Source organism: Taudactylus pleione, unplaced genomic scaffold (genome assembly GCF_031769625.1).
Source record: "Taudactylus pleione unplaced genomic scaffold, aTauple2 ptg000425l, whole genome shotgun sequence".
NCBI classification, from domain to species: Eukaryota; Metazoa; Chordata; class Amphibia; order Anura; family Myobatrachidae; genus Taudactylus; species Taudactylus pleione.
In genome coordinates, this window is record NW_028284827.1 from 3458042 (window position 1) to 3471694 (window position 13653).

The following is a 13653-nucleotide window of genomic DNA, read 5'->3' on the forward strand; positions in this document are numbered from 1 at the left end:
CACATCGGTTATACTGGAAATAGCTGTGTAGCTGGCTCTATCGCTGGCAGAAATGGGTTATGCTGGAAATAGCCGTGTATCAGGCTCTCTCGCTGGCAGACATGGGTTATACTGGAAATAGCCGTGTAGCAGGCTCTCTCGCTGGCAGACATGGGTTATACTGGAAATAGCCATGTAGCAGGCTCTATCGCTGGCAGACATGGGTTATGCTGGAAATAGCTGTGTAGCAGGCTTTATCGCTGGCAGACATGGGTTATGCTGGAAATAGCCGTGTAGCAGGCTCTCTCGCTGGCAGACATGGGTTATGCTGGATATAGCCGTGTAGCATGCTCTCTCGCTGGCAGACATGTGTTATGCTGGAAATAGCCGTGTAGCAGGCTCTCTCGCTGGCAGACATGGGTTATACTGGAAATAGCCGTGTAATAGGCTCTATCGCTGGCAGATATGGGTTATACTGGAAATAGCCGTGTAGCAGGCTCTATCGCTGGCAGACATGGTTTATGCTGGCAATAGCCGTGTAGCAGGTACTATCGCTGGCAAACATGGGTTATGCTGGAAATAGCCGTGTAGCAGGTTCTATCGCTGGCAGACATGGGTTATGCAGGAAATAGCTGTGTAGCAGGCTCTATCGCTGGCAGACATGGGTTATGCTGGAAATAGCCGTGTAGCAGGCTCTCTCGCTAGCAGACATGGGTTATGCTGGAAATAGCCATGTAGCAGGCTCTCTTGCTGGCAGACATGGGTTATGCTGGCAATAGCCGTGTAGCAGGCTCTCTCGCTGGCAGACATGGGTTATGCTGGAAATAGCCGTGTAGCAGGCTCTCTCGCTGGCAGATATGGGTTATACTGGAAATAGCCAAGTAGCAGGCTCTCTCGCTGGCAGACATGGGTTATGCTGGAAATAGCAGTGTAGCAGGCTCTCTTGCTGGCAGACATGGGTTATGCTGGAAATAGCCGTGTAGCAGGCTCTCTCGCTGGCAGACATGGTTTATGCTGGAAATAGCCGTGTAGCAGGCTCTCTCGCTGGCAGACATGGGTTATGCTGGAAATAGCCGTGTAGCAGGCTCTATCGCTGGCAGACATGGGTTATGCTGGAAATAGCCGTGTAGCAGGTTCTATCGCTGGCAGACATGGGTTATGCTGGAAATAGCCGTGTAGCAGGTTCTCTCGCTGGCAGACACGGGTTATACTGGAAATAGGCGTGTAGCAGGCTCTCTCGCTGGCAGACATGGGTTGTGCTGGAAATAGCCGTGTAGCAGGCGCTCTCGCTGGCAGACATGGGTTATGCTGGAAATAGCCATGTCGGAGGCTCTCTCGCTGGCAGACATGGGTTATATTGGAAATAGCCGTGTAGCAGGCTCTCTTGCTGGCAGACATGGGTTATGCTGGAAATAGCCGTGTAGCAGGTTCTATCGCTGGCAGTCATGGGTTATGCTGGAAATAGCCATGTCGGAGGCTCTCTCGCTGGCAGACATGGGTTACACTGGAAATAGCCGTGTAGTAGGTTCTATCGCTGGCAGACATGGGTTATGCTGGAAATAGCCGTGTAGCAGGCTCTCTCGCTGGCAGACATGGGTTATGCTGGAAATAGCCGTGTCGGATGCTCTCTCGCTGGCAGACATGGGTTATGCTGGCAATAGCCGTGTAGCAGGCTCTCTCAATGGCAGACATGGGTTATACTGGAAATAGCCGTGTCGCAGGCTCTCTCGCGGGCAGACATGGGTTATCCTGGATATAGCCGTGTAGCAGGCTCTCTAGCTGGCAGACATGGGTTATACTGAAAATTGCCGTGTAGCAGGCTCTCTCGCTGGCAGACATGGGTTATGCTGGCAATAGCCGTGTAACAGGCTCTCTCGCTGGCAGACATGGGTTATGCTGGAAATAGCCGTGTAACAGGCTCTCTCGCTGGCAGACATGGGTTATGTTGGAAATAGCCGTGTAACAGGCTCTATCGCTGGCAGACATGGGCTAAGCTGGAAATAGCCGTGTAACAGGCTCTATCGCTGGCAGACATGGGTTGTGCTGGAAATAGCCGTGTAGCAGGCTCTCTCGCTTTCAGACATGGGTTATGCTGGAAATAGCCGTGTAGCAGGCTCTCTCACTGGCACACATGGGTTATACTGGAAATAGCCGTGTAGTAGGCTCTATCGCTGGCAGATATCGGTTATACTGGAAATAGCCGTGTAGCAGGTTCTCTCGCTGGCAGACATGGGTTATACTGGAAATAGCCGTGTAGCAGGCTCTCTCGCTGGCAGACATGGGTTATACTGGAAATAGCCATGTAGCAGGCTCTATCGCTGGCAGACATGGGTTATGCTGGAAATAGCCGCGTAGCAGGCTTTATCGCTGGCAGACACGGGTTATGCTGGAAATAGCCGTGTAGCAGGCACTCTCGCTTGCAGACATGGGTTATGCTGGAAATAGCCGTGTAGCAGGCTCTCTCGCTGGCAGACATGGGTTATGCTGGATATAGCCGTGTAGCAGGCTCTCTCGCTGGCAGACATGGGTTATGCTGGAAATAGCCGTGTAGTAGGCTCTCTCGCTGGCAGACATGGGTTATGCTGGAAATAGCCGTGTAGCAGGTTCTATCGCTGGCAGACATGGGTTATGTTGTAAATAGTGTGTAGCAGGCTCTCTCGCTGGCAGACATGGGTTATGCTGGAAATAGCCGTGTAGCAGGCTCTATCGCTGGCAGACATGGGTTATGCTTTAAATAGCCGTGTAGCAGGCTCTCTCGCTGGCAGACATGGGTTATGCTGGAAATAGCCGTGTAGCAGGGTCTCTCGCTGGCAGACATGGGTTATGCTGGAAATAGCCGTGTAGCAGGCTCTCTTGCTGGCAGACATGGGTTATGCTGGAAATAGCTGTGTAGCAGGCTCTCTCGCTGGTAGACATGGGTTATGCTGGAAATAGCCGTGTAGCAGACTCTCTCACTGGCAGACATGGGTTATGCTGGAAATAGCCGTGTAGCAGGATATCTCGCTGGCAGACATGGGTTATGCTGGAAATAGCCGTGTAGCAGGCTATCTCGCTGGCAGACATGGGTTATGCTGGAAATAGGCGTGTACCAGGTTCTATCGCTAGCAGACATGGGTTATGCTGGAAATAGCCGTGCAGCAGGCTCTCTCGCTGGCAGACATGGGTTATGCTGGAAATAGCCGTGTAGCAGGCTCTCTCGCTGGCAGACATGGGTTATGCTGGAAATAGCCGTGTAGCAGGCTCTCTCGCTGGCAGACATGGGTTATGCTGGAAATAGCCGTGTAGCAGGCTCTCTCGCTGGCAGACATGGGTTATGCTGGAAATAGCGTGTAGCAGGCTCTCTCGCTGGCAGATATGGGTTATGCTGGAAATAGCCGTGTAGCAGGCTCTCTCGCTGGCAGACGTGGGTTATGCTGGAAATAGCCGTGTAGCAGGTTCTCTCGCGGGCAGACATGGGTTATGCTGGAAATAGCCGTGTAGCAGGTTCTCTCGCTGGCAGACATGGGTTATGCTGGAAATAGCCGTGTAGCAGGTTCTCTCGCTGGCAGACATGGGTTATGCCGGAAATAGCCGTGTAGCAGGCTCTCTCGCTGGCAGACATGGGCTATGCCGGAAATAGCCGTGTAGCAGGTTCTCTCGCTGGCAGACATGGGTTATGCTGGAACTAGCCGTGTAGCAGGCTCTATCGCTGGCAGACATGGGTTATGCTGGAAATAGCCGTGTAGCAGGCTCTCTCGCTGGCAGACATGGGTAATGCTGGACATAGCCGTGTAGCAGGCTCTCTCGCTGGCAGACATGGGTTATACTGGAAATAGCCGTGTAGCAGGCTCTCTCGTTGGCAGACATGGGTTATGCCGGAAATAGCTGTGTAGCAGGCTATCTCGCTGGCAGACATGGGCTATGCTGGAAATAGCCGTGTAGCAGGCTCTATCGCTGGCAGACATGGACTATGCTGGAAATAGCCATGTAGCAGGCTCTCTCACTGGCAGACATGGGCTATACTGGAAATAGCCGTGTAGCAGGCTCTCTCGCTGGCAGATATGGGTTATGCTGGCAATAGCCGTGTAGCAGACTCTCTCGCTGGCAGACATGGGTTATGCTGGCAATAGCCGTGTAGCAGGCTTTATCGCTGGCAGACATGGGTTATGCTGGAAATAGCCGTGTAGTGGCTCTCTCGCTGGCAGACATGGGTTATGCTGGAAATAGCCGTGTAGCAGGCTCTCTCGCTGGCAGAGGGGTTATGCTGGAAATAGCCGTGTAGCAGGCTCTATCGCTGGCAGACATGGGTTATACTGGAAATAGCCGTGTAGCAGGCTCTATCGCTGGCAGACATGGGTTATACTGGAAATAGCCGTGTAGCAGGCTCTCTCGCTGGCAGACATGGGTTATGCTGGAAATAGGCGTGTAGTAGGTTCTCTCGCTGGCAGACATGGGTTATGCTGGAAATAGCCGTGTAGCAGGCTCTCTCGCTGGCAGACATGGGTTATGCTGGAAATAGCCGTGTAACAGGCTCTCTCGCTGGCAGACATGGGTTATACTGGAAATAGCCGTGTAGCAGGATCTCTCGCTGGCAGACATGGGTTATGCTGGAAATAGCCGTGTAGCAGGCTCTCTCGCTGGCAGATATGGGTTATGCTGGAAATAGCCATGTCGGAGGCTCTCTCGCTGGCAGACATGGGTTATGCTGGCAATAGCCGTGTAGCAGGCTCTCTCGCTTTCAGACATGGGTTATGCTGGAAATAGCCATGTAGCAGGCTCTATCGCTGGCAGAAATGGGTTATGCTGGAAATAGCCGTGTATCAGGCTCTCTCGCTGGCAGACATGGGTTATACTGGAAATAGCCGTTTAGCAGGCTCTCTCGCTGGCAGACATGGGTTATACTGGAAATAGCCGTGTAGCAGGCTCTATCGCTGGCAGACATGGGTTATGCTGGAAATAGCTGTGTAGCAGGGTTTATCGCTGGCAGACATGGGTTATGCTGGAAATAGCCGTGTAGCAGGCTCTCTCGCTGGCAGACATGGGTTATGCTGGATATAGCCGTGTAGCAGGCTCTCTCGCTGGCAGACATGGGTTATGCTGGAAATAGCCGTGTAGCAGGCTCTCTCGCTGGCAGACATGGGTTATACTGGAAATAGCCGTGTAATGGGCTCTATCGCTGGCAGATATGGGTTATACTGGAAATAGCCGTGTAGCAGGCTCTATCGCTGGCAGACATGGTTTATGCTGGCAATAGCCGTGTAGCAGGTTCTATCGCTGGCAAACATGGGTTATGCTGGAAATAGCCGTGTAGCAGGTACTATCGCTGGCAGACATGGGTTATGCTGGAAATAGCCGTGTAGCAGGATCTCTCGCTGGCAGACATGGGTTATACTGGAAATAGCCGTGTAGCAGGTTCTATCGCTGGCAGACATGGGTTATGTTGTAAATAGCGTGTAGCAGGCTCTCTCGCTGGCAGACATGGTTTTTGCTGGAAATAGCCGTGTAGCAGGTACTATCGCTGGCAGACATGGGTTATGCTGGAAATAGCTGTGTAGCAGGTTCTATCACTGGCAGACATGGGTTATGCTGGAAATAGCCGTGTAGCAGGCTCTCTCGCTGGCAGACATGGGTTATGCTGGAAATAGCCGTGTAGCAGGCTCTCTCGCTGGCACACATGGGTTATGCTGGAAATAGCCGTGTAGCAGGCTCTCTCGCTGGCACACATGGGTTATGCTGGAAATAGCGTGTAGCAGGCTCTCTCGCTGGCAGACATGGTTTTTGCTGGAAATAGCCGTGTAGCAGGTACTATCGCTGGCAGACATGGGTTATGCTGGAAATAGCTGTGTAGCAGGTTCTATCACTGGCAGACATGGGTTATGCTGGCAATAGCCGTGTAGCAGGCTCTATCGCTGGCAGACATGGGTTATGCTGGAAATAGCCATGTAGCAGGCTCTCTCGCTGGCAGATATGGTTATACTGGAAATAGCCATGTAGCAGGCTCTCTCACTGGCAGACATGGGTTATGCTGGAAATAGCCGTGTAGCAGGCTCTCTCGCTGGCAGACTTGGGTTATGCTGGAAATAGCCGTGTAGCAGGCTCTCTCGCTGGCAGAAATGGGTTATGCTGGAAATAGCCGTGTAGCAGGCTCTCTCGCTGGCAGACATGGATTATGCTGGAAATAGCCGTGTAGCAGGCTCTCTCGCTGGCAGACGGGTTATGCTGGAAATAGCCGTGTAGCAGGCTCTCTCGCTGGAAGATATGGGTTATGCTGGAACTAGCCGTGTAGCAGGCTCTATCGCTGGCAGACATGGGTTATGCTGGAAATAGCCGTGTAGCAGGCTCTCTCGCTGGCAGACATGGGTAATGCTGGACATAGCCGTGTAGCAGGCTCTCTCGCTGGCAGACATGGGTTATACTGGAAATAGCCGTGTAGCAGGCTCTCTCGTTGGCAGACATGGGTTATGCCGGAAATAGCTGTGTAGCAGGCTATCTCGCTGGCAGACATGGGCTATGCTGGAAATAGCCGTGTAGCAGGCTCTATCGCTGGCAGACATGGACTATGCTGGAAATAGCCATGTAGCAGGCTCTCTCACTGGCAGACATGGGCTATACTGGAAATAGCCGTGTAGCAGGCTCTCTCGCTGGCAGACATGGGTTATGCTGGCAATAGCCGTGTAGCAGACTCTCTCGCTGGCAGACATGGGTTATGCTGGCAATAGCCGTGTAGCAGGCTTTATCGCTGGCAGACATGGGTTATGCTGGAAATAGCCGTGTAGTGGCTCTCTCGCTGGCAGACATGGGTTATGCTGGAAATAGCCGTGTAGCAGGCTCTCTCGCTGGCAGAGGGGTTATGCTGGAAATAGCCGTGTAGCAGGCTCTATCGCTGGCAGACATGGGTTATACTGGAAATAGCCGTGTAGCAGGCTCTATCGCTGGCAGACATGGGTTATACTGGAAATAGCCGTGTAGCAGGCTCTCTCGCTGGCAGACATGGGTTATGCTGGAAATAGGCGTGTAGTAGGTTCTCTCGCTGGCAGACATGGGTTATGCTGGAAATAGCCGTGTAGCAGGCTCTCTCGCTGGCAGACATGGGTTATGCTGGAAATAGCCGTGTAGCAGGCTCTCTCGCTGGCAGACATGGGTTATACTGGAAATAGCCGTGTAGCAGGATCTCTCGCTGGCAGACATGGGTTATGCTGGAAATAGCCGTGTAGCAGGCTCTCTCGCTGGCAGATATGGGTTATGCTGGAAATAGCCATGTCGGAGGCTCTCTCGCTGGCAGACATGGGTTATGCTGGCAATAGCCGTGTAGCAGGCTCTCTCGCTTTCAGACATGGGTTATGCTGGAAATAGCCATGTAGCAGGCTCTATCGCTGGCAGAAATGGGTTATGCTGGAAATAGCCGTGTATCAGGCTCTCTCGCTGGCAGACATGGGTTATACTGGAAATAGCCGTTTAGCAGGCTCTCTCGCTGGCAGACATGGGTTATACTGGAAATAGCCGTGTAGCAGGCTCTATCGCTGGCAGACATGGGTTATGCTGGAAATAGCTGTGTAGCAGGGTTTATCGCTGGCAGACATGGGTTATGCTGGAAATAGCCGTGTAGCAGGCTCTCTCGCTGGCAGACATGGGTTATGCTGGATATAGCCGTGTAGCAGGCTCTCTCGCTGGCAGACATGGGTTATGCTGGAAATAGCCGTGTAGCAGGCTCTCTCGCTGGCAGACATGGGTTATACTGGAAATAGCCGTGTAATGGGCTCTATCGCTGGCAGATATGGGTTATACTGGAAATAGCCGTGTAGCAGGCTCTATCGCTGGCAGACATGGTTTATGCTGGCAATAGCCGTGTAGCAGGTTCTATCGCTGGCAAACATGGGTTATGCTGGAAATAGCCGTGTAGCAGGTTCTATCGCTGGCAGACATGGGTTATGCTGGAAATAGCTGTGTAGCAGGCTCTATCGCTGGCAGACATGGGTTATGCTGGAAATATCTGTGTAGCAGGCTCTCTCGCTGGCAGACATGGGTTATGCTGGAAATAGCCATGTAGCAGGCTCTCTTGCTGGCAGACATGGGTTATGCTGGCAATAGCCGTGTAGCAGGCTCTCTCGCTGGCAGATATGGGTTATGCTGGAAATAGCCGTGTAGCAGGCTCTCTCGCTGGCAGATATGGGTTATACTGGAAATAGCCAAGTAGCAGGCTCTCTCGCTGGCAGACATGGGTAATGCTGGAAATAGCCGTGTAGCAGGCTCTCTTGCTGGCAGACATGGGTTATGCTGGAAATAGCCGTGTAGCAGGCTCTCTCACTGGCAGACATGGGTTATGCTGGAAATAGCCGTGTAGCAGGCTCTCTCGCTGGCAGACAGGGTTTATGCTGGAAATAGTCGTGTAGCAGGCTCTCTCGCTGGCAGACATGGGTTATGCTGGAAATAGCCGTGTAGCAGGCTCTATCGCTGGCAGACATGGGTTATGCTGGAAATAGCCGTGTAGCAGGTTCTATCGCTGGCAGACATGGGTTATGCTGGAAATAGCCGGGTAGCAGGTTCTCTCGCTGGCAGACACGGGTTATACTGGAAATAGGCGTGTAGCAGGCTCTCTCGCTGGCAGACATGGGTTGTGCTGGAAATAGCCGTGTAGCAGGCGCTCTCGCTGGCAGACATGGGTTATGTTGGAAATAGCCATGTCGGAGGCTCTCTCGCTGGCAGACATGGGTTATATTGGAAATAGCCGTGTAGCAGGCTCTCTTGCTGGCAGACATGGGTTATGCTGGAAATAGCCGTGTAGCAGGCTCTCTCGCTGGCAGAGGGGTTATGCTGGAAATAGCCGTGTAGCAGGCTCTATCGCTGGCAGACATGGGTTATACTGGAAATAGCCGTGTAGCAGGCTCTATCGCTGGCAGACATGGGTTATACTGGAAATAGCCGTGTAGCAGGCTCTCTCGCTGGCAGACATGGGTTATGCTGGAAATAGGCGTGTAGTAGGTTCTCTCGCTGGCAGACATGGGTTATGCTGGAAATAGCCGTGTAGCAGGCTCTCTCGCTGGCAGACATGGGTTATGCTGGAAATAGCCGTGTAGCAGGCTCTCTCGCTGGCAGACATGGGTTATACTGGAAATAGCCGTGTAGCAGGATCTCTCGCTGGCAGACATGGGTTATGCTGGAAATAGCCGTGTAGCAGGCTCTCTCGCTGGCAGATATGGGTTATGCTGGAAATAGCCATGTCGGAGGCTCTCTCGCTGGCAGACATGGGTTATGCTGGCAATAGCCGTGTAGCAGGCTCTCTCGCTTTCAGACATGGGTTATGCTGGAAATAGCCATGTAGCAGGCTCTATCGCTGGCAGAAATGGGTTATGCTGGAAATAGCCGTGTATCAGGCTCTCTCGCTGGCAGACATGGGTTATACTGGAAATAGCCGTTTAGCAGGCTCTCTCGCTGGCAGACATGGGTTATACTGGAAATAGCCGTGTAGCAGGCTCTATCGCTGGCAGACATGGGTTATGCTGGAAATAGCTGTGTAGCAGGGTTTATCGCTGGCAGACATGGGTTATGCTGGAAATAGCCGTGTAGCAGGCTCTCTCGCTGGCAGACATGGGTTATGCTGGATATAGCCGTGTAGCAGGCTCTCTCGCTGGCAGACATGGGTTATGCTGGAAATAGCCGTGTAGCAGGCTCTCTCGCTGGCAGACATGGGTTATACTGGAAATAGCCGTGTAATGGGCTCTATCGCTGGCAGATATGGGTTATACTGGAAATAGCCGTGTAGCAGGCTCTATCGCTGGCAGACATGGTTTATGCTGGCAATAGCCGTGTAGCAGGTTCTATCGCTGGCAAACATGGGTTATGCTGGAAATAGCCGTGTAGCAGGTTCTATCGCTGGCAGACATGGGTTATGCTGGAAATAGCTGTGTAGCAGGTTCTATCGCTGGCAGACATGGGTTATGCTGGAAATATCTGTGTAGCAGGCTCTCTCGCTGGCAGACATGGGTTATGCTGGAAATAGCCATGTAGCAGGCTCTCTTGCTGGCAGACATGGGTTATGCTGGCAATAGCCGTGTAGCAGGCTCTCTCGCTGGCAGATATGGGTTATGCTGGAAATAGCCGTGTAGCAGGCTCTCTCGCTGGCAGATATGGGTTATACTGGAAATAGCCAAGTAGCAGGCTCTCTCGCTGGCAGACATGGGTAATGCTGGAAATAGCCGTGTAGCAGGCTCTCTTGCTGGCAGACATGGGTTATGCTGGAAATAGCCGTGTAGCAGGCTCTCTCACTGGCAGACATGGGTTATGCTGGAAATAGCCGTGTAGCAGGCTCTCTCGCTGGCAGACAGGGTTTATGCTGGAAATAGTCGTGTAGCAGGCTCTCTCGCTGGCAGACATGGGTTATGCTGGAAATAGCCGTGTAGCAGGCTCTATCGCTGGCAGACATGGGTTATGCTGGAAATAGCCGTGTAGCAGGTTCTATCGCTGGCAGACATGGGTTATGCTGGAAATAGCCGGGTAGCAGGTTCTCTCGCTGGCAGACACGGGTTATACTGGAAATAGGCGTGTAGCAGGCTCTCTCGCTGGCAGACATGGGTTGTGCTGGAAATAGCCGTGTAGCAGGCGCTCTCGCTGGCAGACATGGGTTATGTTGGAAATAGCCATGTCGGAGGCTCTCTCGCTGGCAGACATGGGTTATATTGGAAATAGCCGTGTAGCAGGCTCTCTTGCTGGCAGACATGGGTTATGCTGGAAATAGCCGTGTAGCAGGTTCTGTCGCTGGCAGTCATGGGTTATGCTGGAAATAGCAATGTCGGAGGCTCTCTCGCTGGCAGACATGGGTTATGCTGGCAATAGCCGTGTAGCAGGCTCTCTCGATGGCAGACATGGGTTATACTGGAAATAGCCGTGTCGCAGGCTCTCTCGCTGGCAGACATGGGTTATCCTGGAAATAGCCGTGTAGCAGGCTCTCTAGCTGGCAGACATGGGTTATACTGAAAATTGCCGTGTAGCAGGTTCTCTCGCTGGCAGACATGGGTTATGCTGGAAATAGCCGTGCAACAGGCTCTCTCGCTGGCAGACATGGGTTATGCTGGAAATAGCCGAGTAACAGGCTCTCTCGCTGGCAGACATGGGTTCTGCTGGAAATAGCCGTGTAACAGGCTCTATCGCTGGCAGACATGGGCTATGCCGGAAATAGCCATGTAGCAGGTTCTCTCGCTGGCAGACATGGGTTATGCTGGAACTAGCCGTGTAGCAGGCTCTCTCGCTGGCAGACATGGGTAATGCTGGACATAGCCGTGTAGCAGGCTCTATCGCTGGCAGACATGGGTTATACTGGAAATAGCCGTGTAGCAGGCTCTCTCGCTGGTAGACATGGGTTATACTGGAAATAGCCGTGTAGCAGGATCTCTCGCTGGCAGACATGGGTTATGCTGGAAATAGCCGTGTAGCAGGCTCTCTCGCTGGCAGATATGGGTTATGCTGGAAATAGCCATGTCGGAGGCTCTCTCGCTGGCAGACATGGGTTATGCTGGAAATAGCCGTGTAGCAGGCTCTCTCGCTGGCAGACATGGGTTATGCTGGAAATAGCCGTGTAACAGGCTCTATCGCTGGCAGACATGGGTTGTGCTGGAAATAGCCGTGTAGCAGGCTCTCTCGCTTTCAGACATGGGTTATGCTGGAAATAGCCGTGTAGCAGGCTCTCTCACTGGCACACATGGGTTATACTGGAAATAGCCGTGTAGTAGGCTCTATCGCTGGCAGATATGGGTTATACTGGAAATAGCCGTGTAGCAGGCTCTCTCGCTGGCAGACATGGGTTATACTGGAAATAGCCGTGTAGCAGGCTCTCTCGCTGGCAGACATGGGTTATACTGGAAATAGCCATGTAGCAGGCTCTATCGCTGGCAGACATGGGTTATGCTGGAAATAGCCGCGTAGCAGGCTTTATCGCTGGCAGACATGGGTTATGCTGGAAATAGCCGTGTAGCAGGCACTCTCGCTTGCAGACATGGGTTATGCTGGAAATAGCCGTGTAGCAGGCTCTCTCGCTGGCAGACATGGGTTATGCTGGATATAGCCGTGTAGCAGGCTCTCTCGCTGGCAGACATGGGTTATGCTGGAAATAGCCGTGTAGCAGGTACTATCGCTGGCAGACATGGGTTATGCTGGAAATAGCCGTGTAGCAGGATCTCTCGCTGGCAGACATGGGTTATACTGGAAATAGCCGTGTAGCAGGTTCTATCGCTGGCAGACATGGGTTATGTTGTAAATAGCGTGTAGCAGGCTCTCTCGCTGGCAGACATGGTTTTTGCTGGAAATAGCCGTGTAGCAGGTACTATCGCTGGCAGACATGGGTTATGCTGGAAATAGCTGTGTAGCAGGTTCTATCACTGGCAGACATGGGTTATGCTGGAAATAGCCGTGTAGCAGGCTCTCTCGCTGGCAGACATGGGTTATGCTGGAAATAGCCGTGTAGCAGGCTCTCTCGCTGGCACACATGGGTTATGCTGGAAATAGCCGTGTAGCAGGCTCTCTCGCTGGCACACATGGGTTATGCTGGAAATAGCGTGTAGCAGGCTCTCTCGCTGGCAGACATGGTTTTTGCTGGAAATAGCCGTGTAGCAGGCTCTATCGCTGGCAGACATGGGTTATGCTGGAAATAGCCGTGTAGCAGGCTCTCTCGCTGGCAGATATGGTTATACTGGAAATAGCCATGTAGCAGGCTCTCTCACTGGCAGACATGGGTTATGCTGGAAATAGCCGTGTAGCAGGCTCTCTCGCTGGCAGACTTGGGTTATGCTGGAAATAGCCGTGTAGCAGGCTCTCTCGCTGGCAGAAATGGGTTATGCTGGAAATAGCCGTGTAGCAGGCTCTCTCGCTGGCAGACATGGATTATGCTGGAAATAGCCGTGTAGCAGGCTCTCTCGCTGGCAGACGGGTTATGCTGGAAATAGCCGTGTAGCAGGCTCTCTCGCTGGAAGATATGGGTTATGCTGGAAATAGCCGTGTAGCAGGCTCTCTCGCTGGCAGACATGGGTTATGCTGGAAATAGATGTGTAGCAGGCTCTCTCGCTGGCAGACATTGTTTATGCTGGAAATAGCCGTGTAGCAGGCTCTATCGCTGGCAGCCCGGTTAAGGTGGAAATAGCCATGTAGCAGGCTCTCTCGCTGGCAGACATGGGTTATGCTGGAAATAGCCGTGTAGCAGGCTCTCTCGCTGGCACACATGGGTTATGCTGGAAATAGCGTGTAGCAGGCTCTCTCGCTGGCAGACATGGGTTATGCTGGAAATAGCCGTGTAGCAGGCTCTCTCGCTGGCAGACATGGGTTATGCTGGAAATAGCCGTGTAGCAGGCTCTCTCGCTGGCACACATGGGTTATGCTGGAAATAGCGTGTAGCAGGCTCTCTCGCTGGCAGATATGGGTTATGCTGGAAATAGCCGTGTAGCAGGCTCTCTCGCTGGCAGACGTGGGTTATGCTGGAAATAGCCGTGTAGCAGGTTCTCTCGCTGGCAGACATGCGTTATGCAGGAAATAGCCGTGTAGCAGGTTCTCTCGCTGGCAGACATGGGTTATGCTGGAAATAGCCGTGTAGCAGGTTCTCTCGCTGGCAGACATGGGTTATGCCGGAAATAGCCGTGTAGCAGGCTCTCTCGCTGGCAGACATGGGCTATGCCGGAAATAGCCGTGTAGCAGGTTCTCTCGCTGGCAGACATG